The following is a 16,271-nucleotide window of genomic DNA, read 5'->3' as shown; positions in this document are numbered from 1 at the left end:
TTTGCGAGGAATTCTGCTGTACGAACGCAATCAGATCGTCTGCTAGGGATCTTTCTTCTTGCTACATCCTCGTAGTCACCATTGCAAGTCTCTAGTTCATGCCTGATTGTTTTTACTGTATTCAGGGAGCATTGGGCAGCAGTCGTAATATCCTTATTTTGATGGCGGGCACGAATCATCATGATACAAGTTATTCTCTTCCATGATTCAGGTGGGTTCCAGCTATCCATCCTTTCTGACATCTTGTATATGAATGAAGAAGGGTCCAAACTTTTAAATGAAGAGAAGTGTGTGTTAATACATGTAACTTACGGAAAAATATAATTAATTATAAATATGTCATATCCCGAACACCCTGTATATCTGTTTTCTAAGGCACTTTTTACTATATCAATCCACCTACATCTTGATCTTCCTCTGGTTATTTTCCTGCTCTCCTGGCAAAGAAGACTTGTTTAGCTTATCCTTCTTCTTACATTCTGTTTAAGTGGCCATACCTCCTGAGATTAGCTCTGCTGACACATTCCTGAATGCTAACAATGTTGAGTTCTTTCTTAATATCCTCATTTTTAATGTGATATTGCTGTTGATGCCATCTGTTCACTCCACTATTCTTTCTCAGAGCTGACATATCTGTGGTCTCCATTCTTTGATCAAGACTTATTTCTAACCCAGCTTTCAGATCTATAAGTTAACACGTTGACTGACCGCTGTAATGTTAAAAAATTCTGTGATCCCCGGGCCAACTTCTTTTTATTTTACAATTTGCTGAAAGTAACATAAAATAATCATATTTTATGATTTTTTTATCTATTTCATGCAGCTAAATAGATTTGTTAAGTGCGAATCATGTGTGCACCGCGCGGCCTAGGAAGAATTTTTTCACTGACTGGGCCGAGCGGTGCACACGTGATTCGCACTTCACACAAGGTCAAACTTGTGTGAAGTGCGGATAAATTTGTTATAGTGATAAATATTGTTATAAATTGCCCTAATATGGGAGACTACGAAAAAGACCGTCATTTAGAAGCCTTGATAAATGTTCTATCTTATGACGAACCATACGAATATTTGTCGGAAAGTTACAACAGAAGTGATCTTAGTTCTGTGTCTTCAGTCTGATTCTCTCATTGCTAGAAAGAGAATAGAAGTATCTACAACTAGTAATACCAAAGTTTTTGCTCCTAGTACATCTCAGTTTACTGCTGCTCATTCTGTAGAACAAACAATTGATGATGATGTTAAAAGAAATCTGCATTTGACTAATGATTCTTCCTCAGATGAAATACTAGGAAATGTGAATTCAACCAACCTACAATGGAATGAAATTACAGGTGATAATCTAAAACATTTTCAGTTTGTGGATAATAATTTCGGAATAAAACAGAATGTTATTGAAGAAATGCACGATAAACATCCTGTAGTTTTATGTTTGTTGATGAAGGACTGCTGGTACAAGAAACTAACACATATGCTCTTCAAAAACTCAGTAAGACAATTTTACCAAAAGCAAGGATAAGAAAGTGGAAAAACACAAATCCCAATGAAATGAAGATATTTTGCAAATCTTGCAAAATATCTTTTGCAAGATTTGCAAAATATATTTGCAAATCTGGTCTGCAAATTTGGTTTGGTTTAGTGCAGATGCCAAAATTAGAGTGTTATTGGTCGAATAACATCCTCTATTCTACAGAAATCAAACAAGTTATGTCAAGGAATCGGTTCGATCTTCTTCTTCTCATTAACTGGCACTTCACAGACAACGAGGGTGGAAATACTTCTGAAAGACTTTATAAAATTACACCTCTCATAAATCACATAAGAAAAAATTTCCAGAAAATAATGACGCCTTCGAGTAATATTTGCGTAGATGAAACTTTAGTTCCTTTCCGAGGTCGTCTTGCCTTTCGTCAATACATCAAGAATAAACGACACAAATTTGGCATAAAACTATTTAAATTGTGTATTGAAGATGGATATACAGGGTGTTCGGGATAAATTTGACATATTTATAATTAATTATATTTTTCCGTAAGTTACATGTATTAACACACACTTCTCTTCATTTAAAAGTTTGGACCCTTCTTCATTCATATACAAGATGTCAGAAAGGATGGATAGCTGGAACCCACCTGAATCATGGAAGAGAATAACTTGTATCATGATGATTCGTGCCCGCCATCAAAATAAGGATATTACGACTGCTGCCCAATGCTCCCTGAATACAGTAAAAACAATCAGGCATGAACTAGAGACTTGCAATGGTGACTACGAGGATGTAGCAAGAAGAAAGATCCCTAGCAGACGATCTGATTGCGTTCGTACAGCAGAATTCCTCGCAAATCTGCAGGAACAGGTGTTGAAGAACCCTGGCATTGGAATTCGGGCTTTGTTCGTGGAGTTGCTAACTGTAGTCAAGCCCTGGATAACAAGGGTAGCCAATGGTAGGCCGTATGTATGGCAGCAGGATTCGGCCCCTTGCCACACCTCTGGGAAAAGTCAAAAATGGTTGTCTGAAAATTTCTACGACTTCACCAGTCCAAATGTTTGGCCTCCAAACTCCCCAGACCTTAACCCCATGGATTATTTTGTATGGGGCGCAGTTGAAAAAGACACCAATTGCACTTCCAGTAATACAAAAGCCCAGTTAATGGATAAAATTAAAACAGTTTTTGCGGCCCTTCCCAGGGAGACTGTAGCATCAGCTTGTTCGAGGTTCCGAAGCAGAATTGAAGCTGTGATCGATGCTAATGGTGGTTATTTTGAGTAAATCTTGTTGATAGTATTGTAATTAACTCTGCCTGTAATGTTTTTTTGTCAATTCATTAAATTTAATAGATACAAAGAAGATTTTCTTTTTCCTTACGAAACTGTCAAATTTATCCCGAACACCCTGTACATATGATTTCAAGATATACTGTGGCGCAGAAAAGACCAATACTACTAATAGTGTTCCAACTTCAATTGTTATGGGACTTTGTGAGAATCTACTTGACAATGGACGCACAATATTTGTAGATAATTATTATACCAGTATTGAATTAGTGCACAAACTTTTGAATAGACAAACACACCTTGTAGGCACTTTGAGAAAAATTCGAAAGGGAATTCCACAGGATGTTACCCAGAAGAAATTGAAAAAGGATGAAATAATTGGTAAAGAAAGTGACACAGAGGTGGCGGTAATAAAATGGTGCGATAAACGTGAAGTGCTTATGTTATCAACAAAGCACACAAACAAAATGAAATCCCTTACAGAAAGAAATGGTAATGAAGTGCAAAAGCCAGAAGCTATTATGGACTATAACAAAAGCAAAAGTTTTATTGATCTATCCGATCAGGTAAAAGCCTATACTTCTTGTCTTCGAAGACACATTTATAATGACATATATTATAAATAAATATTTAGCACCATTGTTATTCTTTTATTCAACATTAGAAATTGGCCTAAATCAGGTAAAAATAAAACTCCTATAATAGGTTGTGTAGTTGAAATTCTACTGCGCTAACTATATAAACCTGTTTACCAGGCCCCACATTTCCATTACCCATAAGCATTTCATTTAGATATGAATCACGGGTGAACTACACGGCCTGAAAGAAAAATCTTTATGCGAATCAAATATGATTCACACAACGCATTGAAAAAATGTAGTGTGAATCGTATTTGATTCATACGGCAGTCAACATGTTAAAATTGGTTTGAACACTATCTTGTTACAGAGATAGTTTAGTGTTTTGAATAATCTCCCTCTTATTCCATATAAATTGATTCATTTAACTTCCTACCATACTGGCTTTGTTGATTCTGTTGTCTATTTCTGTATTAAATTATGGCTAAATAGCTAAAATGTTTTTCATGTTCTATAGTTTCTCCATTCAGAATGCAGTAGATGTTTTCAATGTTTCTGCCTATTTTCATTTTCCTTTTAATGCTGATTTTCTTTCCAAATTTATTACAGCAGTTATTCAATATGGTCAGGGAATTCTGTAGACTTGTCCTGGATTTATTTAGAGGTATAACATCATCTGCATAAAGTAAAGAATTCAGATTAGCATCTCCAGTTTTGATATCATAGGTTTAATACAGCTTTTCTTCATAATGTGATCTGTATAGATGATTAATAACAGTGGAGATAATGTACAACCTTGTCGCACACCTGACTTAACATCAAACCATTTTCCTGTACCTCCTTCAATTTTAACTGCTGACTTACAGCTTAAATAGAGATTATGTATTGCTTGATGTAATCTCCAATTTAAATCATATAACTAGTGTTTTGAATAGCTTTGTAAACTGTAGCACTGGCATGCCTGTTTAATAAGAGTCTTACATTGGAGCAGTACAAGATGTGTAATGGTAATAATCAGTTACATGAAGAGTATAATGATCAAGCCAGGAGAGTGACTCGGTTAGTAAGAAAAACAAAACTACAGTATGAGCAGAAATTGGCAAATCAGGTGAAGAAAAATTCTAGAGTTCTTTTAGATATGTTACAAGTAGAACACAGAATGATCATAGTAGATGATGTTAATGGATGAAAATGGTAGCATGATAACTGTTGCAGAAGACGTTGAGGTATTCAGTGATCAATTTATATGGGTGTTTCATCCTGATCGGTCTGAAATGTTCTTGGTCTAACAATGAAAAAACAAATTTATAATTTCAAAATTATTTTTATTTTTCAACATAATCTCCCTTAAGACTGATACATTTATTCCAGCGATTCTCCAGCACGATTATCCTGTCCATGTAGTGGTTCGTGGTAAGATCTGCAAAATACCCCTCTACAGCTACAATCACCTCTTGATTCAAAGAAAAACACTGACCAGCAAGGAAGAGCTTTAGTTTCGGGAAGAGAGAGAAATCAGAGGGAGCCAAATCTGGAAAATAGGGTGGATTTTCCAACAATTCATAGTGCAGATCCCTTAATTTTCTCATTGCCAAAACACTTTTGTCGGCTGGCGTATTGTCCTGATGAAAGATGATTTTTTTCTTCTGCAGATTGTGTCTTTTCTCATGAATTTTTTCATCTGGTCTGGTTAAATTACCCTTTTCGAGATAATTAATAAACAAAATGCCTTTAGCATCCCAAAACACTGATGCCATGACCTTTCTTGCTGATGGAACCAACTTTGTCTTCTTTGGTGCTGAACAACTGCCTTCTATCCACTGTTTTGACTGCTGTTTGGATTGTGGTGTGTAATGGTGAATCCAAGTCTCATCCAGAGTAATAAATCAATGCACAGAATCAGTTTTATTCTTGTTAAAATGCTCCAAGCACTGTTCAGAGATTTTCATGCAAGTGCGTTTTTGATCTGCTGTGAGCAGGCACGACACAAATCTTGTGCAAAGCTTTTTCATAAGCAATTCTTCATGCAAAATATATCCATATATCCTACACATTCTTTTGAAATGCCTATAGTCTCAGCAATTTCACGCACTTTGACTCGCCAGTCATCCAATACCATATCGTGCACTTGATTAGTGATTTCTGGTGTTGTTACACTTTTTGGACATCCTTCACGTGGATCATCTTCAAGGCTGGTACGGCCACGTTTAAACTCGGCAGCCCATTTCTTAATTGTTGGAAATGAAGGAGAAGAGTGCCCATAAACTTTTATGAACTTCGAATGAACTTCTTTTGCCGTTAAACCTTCTTTTACAAAGAATTTTATAACTGCGTGATACTCAATTTTATACATTTCAAGGGATACAGACAACACTTTTGCTTCAGACAGCTATATAAAACAAACTACTTGATAGAATGACTTGCAATTTCATATGGATGCTTATGACAGATGTACCAACTTAGGAAAAAAATAAATAAAATCTTGCCAAAAATATTGACATCTATGGTTGAGGCCGAGAACTTTTCAGACCATCCTCATACTTGGATTTTGCAAAAGCTTTTGATAGACTGCTACACGACAAGTTGTTAAATAAATTCAAACAGATGGGATTGGGTTATAGACTTCTGAGTTGGATCAATGAATCGCTATCATATAGGTATCAGAAATTTGTATATGGGGGTGTAGTATCCTGGAAGAGAAAGGTCACTAGTGGTGTACTGGAGGGGTCAGTTTTGGGACCATTGTTGTTCAGTTAGTATGTTAATGATAATGGGATGGGTTTAACTAGTGACATGCAGATGATGCAAAATTGTGGGATGAGAAATGCAGAGTGAAGCAGATGTTATGGCCTTACATGAGGACTTGAATAGATTGCATGAATGGACTGGTAAGTGGAACTCTCTGTTCAATGTGCAAAGTGTAAAGTTTTGAAATTTGGTAAGCAACAATGAGATGCAAAGTATACACTCTTCGTGGGAAAACTTTAAAGGAAGTAGAGGAGATGGGAGAACTAGGAGTAATGGTGGACAAGGACCTGAAATTCATTGGCCACATTGCACAAGTTGTGAAGACATCACATCAAATAATGGCAGTAATGTGGAGAACCCTGAAATGCAGAAATAAAGAGGTTATGATGCCACTGTGTAAGGCGTTGATCAGTCCTCATATGGATTATTGTGCAGATTTGGTTGCTGGGTTTTCATAGTGACAAGGATATGTTTGAATGGGTCCAGAGAAGATTTCCCAAAGGTGGTCAGTGGTCTTTGGAATGTGGAGTATAAGAACAAATTGAGAGAATTTAAGTTACAAAGCCTCATGAATAGGAGGGGGGGTGTATGATTGAGACATATAAGGTAGTATTGGATCGTACATCCTGTCTTTGAATCCGCCATCTTGTTGGAACGTTATTCTTATTTAAATTATCCGTTTTTATTTGTTAGATGCTGAATGATACTGATCTGAATATAGAGAAATTTATATTATCCTGCGCCACCCTATATTCAGACTAGTCTATATAATATAGAGGAATCAATCATCAATTAACTTTTTCAATCTCACTTTATATGGGCCGAGGTTAATATTATCATTTAAGTGTGAGCAAACAAAGTTTGCGCCTGAAAGTATCTTCAGGACTGGGGTAAGGTGGTACAACACCAGGACAACTCGTTGCAAAGGCGGAGCAAGCTACCAACACTCCCGTCTCAGCATCTCCCATAATGCAAAACACATCTCCTTGTGGATATGTCTGATGTTATGCATTAAGGGAAGGGCCACTACCCAGACTAGTTTCGACCTTTATTGAGGTCTCTTCAGTGGGAGCCAGGCCCAAGCTGAGATACCAGGCAGAAGCATTCGCAGGTCATCTCTACCTATAGGAGTTGCCAAATGGTGTGCCACCCTTTTTTAATAAATTACTCTGGATTTAGAGAAAGATGTTGAAAGTTTATTTTTCACTTGGTTAGAGTATAATAAATTTAGTTTAATCCTTTATCCAAGTGTGAGCAAACAAACTTGGATAAAGGATTAAACTAAATTTATTATACTCTAACCAAGTGAAAAATAAACTTTCAATTTCAATATCATTTAAGGTTTCCACAAGGTCCAATATTTTTTATGAGTGGTGCAATGAAGGAGAATCAGGCAAACACCAAATTAGAATCAATAAAACAAAACATTTAATGCAGGGTTACATAGCATGTACATTAAGTATAACATTGAACTGTGTTTCCTCATTGAAAAGTGATTCCTCCTTGAAGTGATAACTGCCTCAATTATGAGGCAGTTATCACTTCAAGGATTAATTACTTTAAAGCTCCATACTTTGGCTAATTTTAGTAGAACACCACAGTTAATGTTAAGATATATCGGGCAGAGCTAACTCTTATTTCTTCATGCTGAAATATAAAAAAATGGACTGCTCTTACTAGGTTACATCCTTTGCACATTGGATTTGCTATAGGCACACTTAAAACAGAAGTTAACTATCACTTTGAAGTAACAGTATTCAAAAGGAATCTTCACTATATAACTGAAATATTAAACATAGAGCTTTACAAGTCTTGAAGCAGATAATCACAAGTCTCGTTTCAGGTAATCTACTTATTCCTTATTTTCTTCTACGCATTAATTTCAGCTTTGCACTGTTCTTCCTCAAAACAATTCAAATTCGATGTAATTTTAGAATTCCATAGAAATATTCCTAATTGCCTATTAATTTCCCGGTTCCTTCCTAATCTATTTACAGCATATCCAAATCCCTTTGCTGCTACCCATTACTTTTCTCCTTGCTGTCCTGAATGCTTCTCCCCTGTTTACTTTCGTTTTCCAATAAAATACCCTCATTCTTCCTGCCAAAATCCGGTTCTAGCCAGTTCAGCTCATATTAACTCCTCCCTTCGAATACCATAGCTCACGCTATCTAAAATTAACTCTGTTCCCTTGACAACAGCCAATCAAATTCAATCAGAAGAATTACATAAAATTGCTTTCTCTTTCAGTAATGTTAAATAAAAGATATCATAGTTCACATAGTTCACATTTACCTACATTAAACTTACATATGTATAATTTCTTACAATATTATTATAGGAATAAATTAAATAAAATGAATGACATTTTTATACAGAGTCCTTGTTATAACTACTACATTACTTAAGATTATATTATTAAATAACAATAAACAAAATTCACGGCAATTATATGAATAACACACTATAAGCAAGAGACAAACAATAAATAATATTTACCAGTCTTGCTTATGAAACAGAGGATTATGTTAAATATGAATGAAGTATTATAATTTATAAATTACCTTCATTCATAATTTAACAGTAGTCATGAGAAATCAGATTTCTCATAGAATGAGAGAGGGAGGGTAGAACAAGAGGCCATTGCTGGAAACTGTATAAGGAGGATGTGAACAGAGGAGTGAGGAGAGTTCTTTGAATGGAGAGTTGTTGGTGAGTGGAATGCATTGCCTGAGTTTGTTGTGAATGTAGACACAACGAATCAGTTGAAGGCATGGTTAGATGAGCATCGTGTACAATAGTGTGTACCTCTCACGATCAGACTCCGTGGAGATCAGATGTTAATAATAATAGTAATATATTTCAGATAGCTTCCTGTTGAGTGTTTTCTACCACCATACTGTCACTGTTTGTATCCTTTAGCAATCTTTCAAAGTAATTACTCCATACATAAGAATATCTTTATCTTCAGTTTTTATACCCCCTTTGTCATCTCTTATTCCTTTTACATTACTCTTTCCTCCATTTCTGAGCTTTTTCAATAGCCTCCTCCAGAATATTTTTCCACCTCCCTGATATCAAATTGTTACCATGATTTTTTTTTTTAGCTAATTTTACAAGATTCTTTGCTTTATTACATTTTTTTCTGTATTCCCTAAGAGCACAAGCTGAAAAAATGCAAATCACGGGAAATAACATCCACGTCAAGCTGTTAATGGCGGGAAAACAATATATCGTAAGAATAGGTCTTAAGATCAGACCAACAGAAAATGACGTAAATGGCAGGAAAATGTAAATTGCGGGAACGTAAAAACAGGGTTTTACTGTATATGAAGTAAGTGTTTGTTCGATTGCATTTGAAATTCTCGATGTCATTATAACAGATCAAAAAGGCTAACTTCAAATAAAATTCTACCACGAATTGAAACATGCCATATAATGCTTGTGTGAGTTCCCTTGCAAGCTCAAACGCAAACAAGCAGCAATAAAAATCAACTGAGGGTTGAAACTTTGTTCGAGTTGATCCCACTGGTAATGACAAGTTCTGTCAGAACGATAAATGACACCCCGTCATGAATGTGTTAAAACTAAGAAATATATAGTGAATGTTATGATAGTTTCAGATGTTATGGAATTCGGTTGAAGAGAATTGGTATTCAACTCAAAAATTGTCAGTTGCCTTTGTCTTTAGGTCGTGCGATCTTTTGTTAACACCACACCAATCATATGAACGTCTTCATAGCCTCTGTGGTGTAAAACAAAATTTAACTTGTACGTATTGTAACAATTAAAAAAAAAAAAAAGTCGAATAATTTATAAGCGTATAAAAGGATATCACCTGTAAATTGTTGACGTGCCAGCAAAATTCTCGGATGTGCCACCTCTGACACGCGTGCCATAGGTTCGGCATCTATGGCATAGTCAGTGAGGTTTTCTTATTCCTTGCATCTTCCCTCCATGTGTATGTGTGGACATAGTGTTAGTAATATATACGGTATTAATGTACGATAGGTTGATCAACCAACCTCTCGTGTATGGACCTAACATAAAGAAAAATAAAATTAGTCCTGAGCAAAAATCTCTCAAATACTACCATTATCAGCTTTGCTCTTTTCTCTAAACTTTCCCAAAACATTTTTATATGTCCAGTAATGATTTCCTACTTAGCTGTTTAGATCTCCAACAAGGACGAACTTTTCCTTTTTCACTGTGTGCTTTCTCTGATGCCTCGAAAAATTCCTCTGTTTCTTCTTTAGTAGAATCTATTGGACCAATAGCACAAATAAGTCTCATTGTCCAGTTCGCCATTCTGATGTTACCCCACATCACTCTACTTGATAATGTCTGCCATTCAGAAAGATTATTCTCATATTTAGTGTTTAATATTATAGTTACTCCTGCTTTTTGCTGATTACTTCTAATTGTTATTGCTTGAATATAACATATTGTATTTGTTGCTTAGAAAGATCTCACATGTTTTTGTCTGCTTTGTTTTGGTAACACCTATGGTGTCGATCTAGTACTTATTGAATTCTTCTGCTAGTTCCATTTCTTTTTCGTTGATGCTTCTTATGTCGATGGTGCCATCTTGACCTCTGCTGATGTTGAGTTGGGGTTTGTTCCGGTAACTGACTTTTCGCTGTTCACCATGATCTCTGATGAAGACAATGGGGACCTTGTTTAACTAGGCGATGCTTCAGCTGGCATGAAATTCCATAATGTTGTACTATTGTTTTGATTTATGGTTTAAGCCAATAAGAATGCAATATGGTCAGCTAAATCCCAAATTGCCAGCCCATCGTTGTTCATTCATTATCCAGGTAGATACCCAACAGGGTACACAACGGGAAGGTGAGGATTGGACATCAGGTCAGAAGCCATGATCATTTCTCTGCATTCCCCAGAAGACCATGTGGAAATATCCTTCCTAAGTGATTTCATTAATGAAATCATTATTTAGATTTGACTACATCTTACTTGAAATACATGTATAACCATTATAAAATGATCAGGTATTTGATTTCAAGATGGCAGGAAAAAGAGTCAGTTGAAGACTAAGACCTAGGATGGATTGATGCAGTTAGAAGTGCCTTAGAAGACCAAAATATACGATCTGATAAACACAATTCTGACAGATAATAAATTGTAGGAAATTGATCCCTATCAAGTTCCTAAATAATTGATAGAAGGTTATCAATTATAACTTCCTATCAAAAAAGGTAGAAAGTTGAAAATTTTAAATATTTGTATCTGTCACAGTGCCCAGTGTACCCTGTGAGAGTATATATATCAGGAAATTCATGATGAAGATGGTGATAAAATAATCAGGTGATATTATCTCATTTAATATTATCTGATTGATAAAAGTTGAAATCAGCATTTCTTGCATGTAAAATATTCTTTGTGTAGTACTGCGCTCCTTAGTATGGTGCATATGCAACATCACATGTATGATTTACCTTTATTGTGTTTTTGTTTTCTAAAGTTGTCATATGTAATAATATTTTTATTAGCTTAGAATATACAGTCATCCCTCGACTTACATTGAGGTTCCATTCCATCCAACAGGATGTAAGTCGATACATTAAATCAACAGAGTTATAGGGGTTAGGGACTTAACCATAATAAGTATACTGTCATTTTAATTTTTAAACCATATAAAACTGTACTGTGTGTTACTGTCGCTATAAACAAGAAATTAATCAAACAAATCTTCCTCCACAATCACATCTTCATTACCTTCTGTATGTGAAGAATCAGGCTGTGGCATTTCTGGTGTGACCTTTGTTTGTTTGTTTTGTTTGGTTTTTTTTGATGAAAATGTCCAATGTGCTTTGCTTATTCCTCTTCTTCTTTTCATCATAAATTTGTTTATAGCAAGCAAATGCATCATATACTTTCCTTTCTACTAATAAGTAGCATCATTGGGGTACATTGTTATCTACCGTTTTGAGAACATAGCTATGTTCTCATAGTTAGTTAACATTTCTGCAAGACCTTTCAATGTAAATTGTCAAACTACCTCTTCTTGTTTCTCTTTTCCCTCTTACTTTTCTCATTCTTCCTCTTTTGTAACACATTATTCCTCCAGTTTGACCCAATCTTCATTGATCAACTCTTCAGGGGCATTACTCTGAGTTGAATTATGTTGTCATCATTTACTTCGAGATTCAGATTGTTTGTTAGGCCCACTATTTCTTCATTCAGTTTACAAAGGCCTTCATTTTTTTCAAAACTTCCAAAATCATGCACAAGCCTTTTTAATGTCTTTTTCTGTATGCCAATCATACATTGAAAGGTCACTTCGTCCGAAACCACAGCAGTATTTTTAATAGCATGATAAATATTAAATGCTTTCCAGAATTGCATGAGAGTCTGGTCACTTCTTTCAATGGCAGAAGTGGCTTGTTTGAAAAAGTTCTCTGTAGGTAAAAAGCCTTAAACAATGCAAGAACTCCCTGATCCATTGGTTGGATCAATGAAGTAGAAAGGAGTGGAGGAAGTAGAAAGAAAGTGGAGGAAGAAACATGACCTTGAACTTTGGGTGAAAACCACCCTACTGACATAAGGTGGATGACCTGGAGCATTATCTAGAATTAATAAAATTTAAAATTCTACATTTTCTTTCACACAATATCTTTCCATTTCACTTCCATAACAGTTGATTAAGGCATCGACAAACAATTTTGGAGTCAATCACGACTTCTTTTTGCTCCGATAATGAACTGGAAGAGTATGCTTCCTAATGTTTTTGAGGGCGTGAGGATTCTCATTGTGCCTTATCACAAATGGTTTCAGTTTACATCCAGCCACATTACTCCCTAACAGAATCGTAATATAGTCTTTAAGAGCTATGAAACCAAGCATAGATTTTAGCTTTATTATTATTATTATTACTACATAACACCTTCAGGGAGTCCAAAGTCTCATTGAGGGAGGGCACCTACTCTACAACTGATTGTTTGATAGTAGAAAGTTCTTTCTGTAAATGATGGGAAGTTGAACAGTTAGTTATAGGTCATCGAATTAAACATTTTATGATTCCTATCTTTTGAGAAGAATGATGTGCTGATTGTTTGAGAATGTAATGCCCAGTAAAAGTGAGCTTTCTGTAAACTGATGTTGTTAAATTACTTGGTGGTGAGCAGATGAGATGGATGTCTAAAAAGGATAATTTGTTGTCTTTTTCAATTTCCATGGTGATCTTGATACAATGGTGTAAAGTATTGCTTTTGGCTAAAAAGGAAAGTAAGAATCTTTGTTGTGAGGCCACACTGCAGAAATGTCATCTATATATCTAACCCAAAATGAAGGTTGTGAGGGTATATAGATGAAAAAAGGATGTCTTCTAAATGTTCCAAATAAAAGTTGATTAAAGTAGGGGAAAGTGGACTTCCCACGGCAATTCCTTCTACTTGGTTGTAGAAATTTGTTTTGGCACAAGAAATATCCAGAGTGCATTATGAATCTGAATAATTTTACAATATCTTATGAGAAGATGTCAGTAAGTAGTTATAAAGTCTCTTTGAGAGGTACATTTGTGAATAGAGATTCTACATCGAAGCTCACCATAAGATCAGTAGGTTGTATGGGGACATTTTTTAATTTGTTTAAGAAATGAGAAGAGGTTTTCAAAAAAAGAGCGAGATTTTCCTATATGTGATTTTGATAAGTTTGCTAAATATTCGACTATGCAGTAAGTAGGTGAATCAATACAGTCTACAATAAGACAGAGAGGAATGTCTGTCTTGTGAATTTTTGGTAGACCATAAAACCTAGGAGGTCTTGCAAAATGAGTTTTTAACCTTTCTATGGTGTCTGCATCTAAACTTATAACTTCATCTAGAAGGGAATTTAATTTCTTCAGTTGCCTGTTAATGGGGTCATGATCTAGTTCTTGGTATGTTGAGCGATTTCATAGTAAAAGAGAAATCCATAATTACTATAGTTTTTCCCTTGTGTGCTTTAGTGGTAACTAGGTGACTGTTGCTTCTTAGGGAATGTATAGCTTTGTTTTCAGACAGAGATATGTTAGACGTAATAATAAAAAATGGTTATCCGTATATTTATTTTCAGGACGTAATTGAACCTACTATCATGAGCAAATACTTTTTTTTGCCAGCCTGGCTGGCCGAGTGGTTAGCGTATCCGCTCTCCAGCCAAAAGGCTGCGAGTTCGAATCCCGCCGTGGGCATGGATGTTTGTGATTGTCTGTGGAAATACTAGTGGTCGTTAGTATATGGTGTTGGTGTAGTTGCGGTTAGTTGGTAGAGAGAGAGAGAGCTGTAGAGCAGGTGCCCTCCCTTGATGAGTCTTTGGACTCCCTGGAGGTGTGTAATAATAATAATAGATAGAGGAAGCTTGGCTTTAAGTAAGGTGGATGCAACTTCTAGGTGGAGAGTGTTAGCCTTTTCACTGGAGAAGAGAAATAAGTTCCGTTCGATGTTAATACACAAATAACCTATTTCTCAAACACAAAATCAACAGAGGAACTGTTGAAGACACCTGCCAAATGCCGAGGGAGGTTGCCACTGAAGAGCTGTTGACGCTGTGCATTGTTGCTAAATAGAAACCTTTTCACTTTACGCTCGCTTGCATTTTGTTTGAAAGTGTAGTCGAAAATGTTATTTATTCCCTTATATGATCACGGACATATCTTTGAATGTGTGTAAGTTGAGGATGACTGTACTTGTAATTTTCAGTATAGCAGAATCTTGCTAAATTCTGAGAAATAGGCACCTATGTCAAAGGAATTATAAATCAATTATATTTAGAACTTCTTTTATCTTTTTAAAAAACGTTAAGGTTAAAAAGAAATTAATTTATTCTTAGAAAAATCTTGAAGTTTACTTCAGAAAGTTTTTCCACTTGATTATACTATAAATTAATGATGCCAAGAAATTATATTCTTTGTTTGATCCTTTATCTAAGTGTAAGCAAACAAAGTTTTCATGTGAAGTAACTTCATGACTGGGCAACTCATATATAGAGTCTAATGACTTCACATCATTAGTATCCTTAGTATCCCATAATGCAAAGCGCATATCCTTACTGACATGTATAATGAGTTGCTCGGTCATGCAGTTACTTCACGTACAAACTTTGTTTGCTTACACTTGGATGAAGGATTAAACCAAGAATATTATTTCTTGGTATCTATTTTCATTTTACATTCATTTTACACAAATATGGACTCTACAACTGTGTTATATTGTAGATATTGTATTTCCTTAAATGTCTGCCTATTTTTAGCATATATCACACAACCTATGCAAACCAGTCAATTCGTGCATAAGCCAGAAAGAGAATGGTAACAATGTTCTTCAGTGAAAATGATCTTAAAAAGAAAAAAAAAACTACATTGGGTTGGATCCACCTTTATGAGAAATTGATATAATAAAAGGAAAACTGGCAATAATCCTCCAGCAGCTAGGCAAAGGTTTATCTATGCTGATGATAGTACATTCCATGATATAGTTAGCCCACAGTTTGTAGATCTCTGCTTGACATCCAAGAATAGTCGATTCATGCTGAAGGGGAGAAAGAAATGAAGGATGTACGAATTGGTCGCCAACACGCGAAATCAATTACTTTATAGATGAGGAATTGAAGTGTATTTCGGATCGTGAGTGTGATATTTTTGTCAACCTTCAGAATGAAGAAAATAGCGATATGACAAGAAACGGCAAGGTTGTACATGAGAATTATGAGAGTGTGAATGTAGAAAGTGTGAATGATAGTATTAATGGTTTCTCAGAGAATAAAAAAGATGAGATAGATGCATTGAATGAGATCGCGTTGTTGAATGGTGCGATAGAAAGGGCAAAACAGCAGCTAGAGTGCATGAACAAAAGTCGACTGAATGAACCAACCAATAATAAAAGGTATGACAGGAAAAATAGGCGTATGAATGTGAACATGAACAAAATGAAGGATAGAGTGCTGTATGGAGACTCGTTAGTATGAGCTGTGTTAGTAGAGGATTTGACAAAATCGTACCTACCTGGCGCGACCATAAAGGATGTAACTGAGTCTATTAGAGAGCAAAAGGAAAGGGTGAAAGAAATGATTGTTGTGGCAGGTACGAATGATTTGAAAGGAGACAAAATGGAAATGATAGAAGACCTGAATGAATTGTTTGAGGAAGCAAAAGAAAAGAGTGAGAGAGTT

At 35.5% G+C, this 16,271-nt stretch overlaps 1 protein-coding gene across 2 annotated transcripts in view; it reads left to right on the top strand.

Moving 5' to 3' along the window:
- Positions 1-16,271, top strand: part of Tbc1d8-9 (TBC1 domain family member 8/9) — a 571,393-nt gene that overhangs the window by 535,431 nt on the left and 19,691 nt on the right. The gene's annotated exons all lie outside the window — the stretch shown is intronic.

The sequence above is a fragment of the Typopeltis vanoorti genome, chromosome 3 (assembly GCF_054136105.1).
Source record: "Typopeltis vanoorti isolate ZY-2024b chromosome 3, IOZ_Tvanoo_1.0, whole genome shotgun sequence".
Taxonomy (NCBI): Eukaryota; Metazoa; Arthropoda; class Arachnida; order Uropygi; family Thelyphonidae; genus Typopeltis; species Typopeltis vanoorti.
The sequence above is the reverse complement of the archived record's forward strand: the minus strand, read 5'-3'. Positions and strand labels throughout refer to the sequence as shown.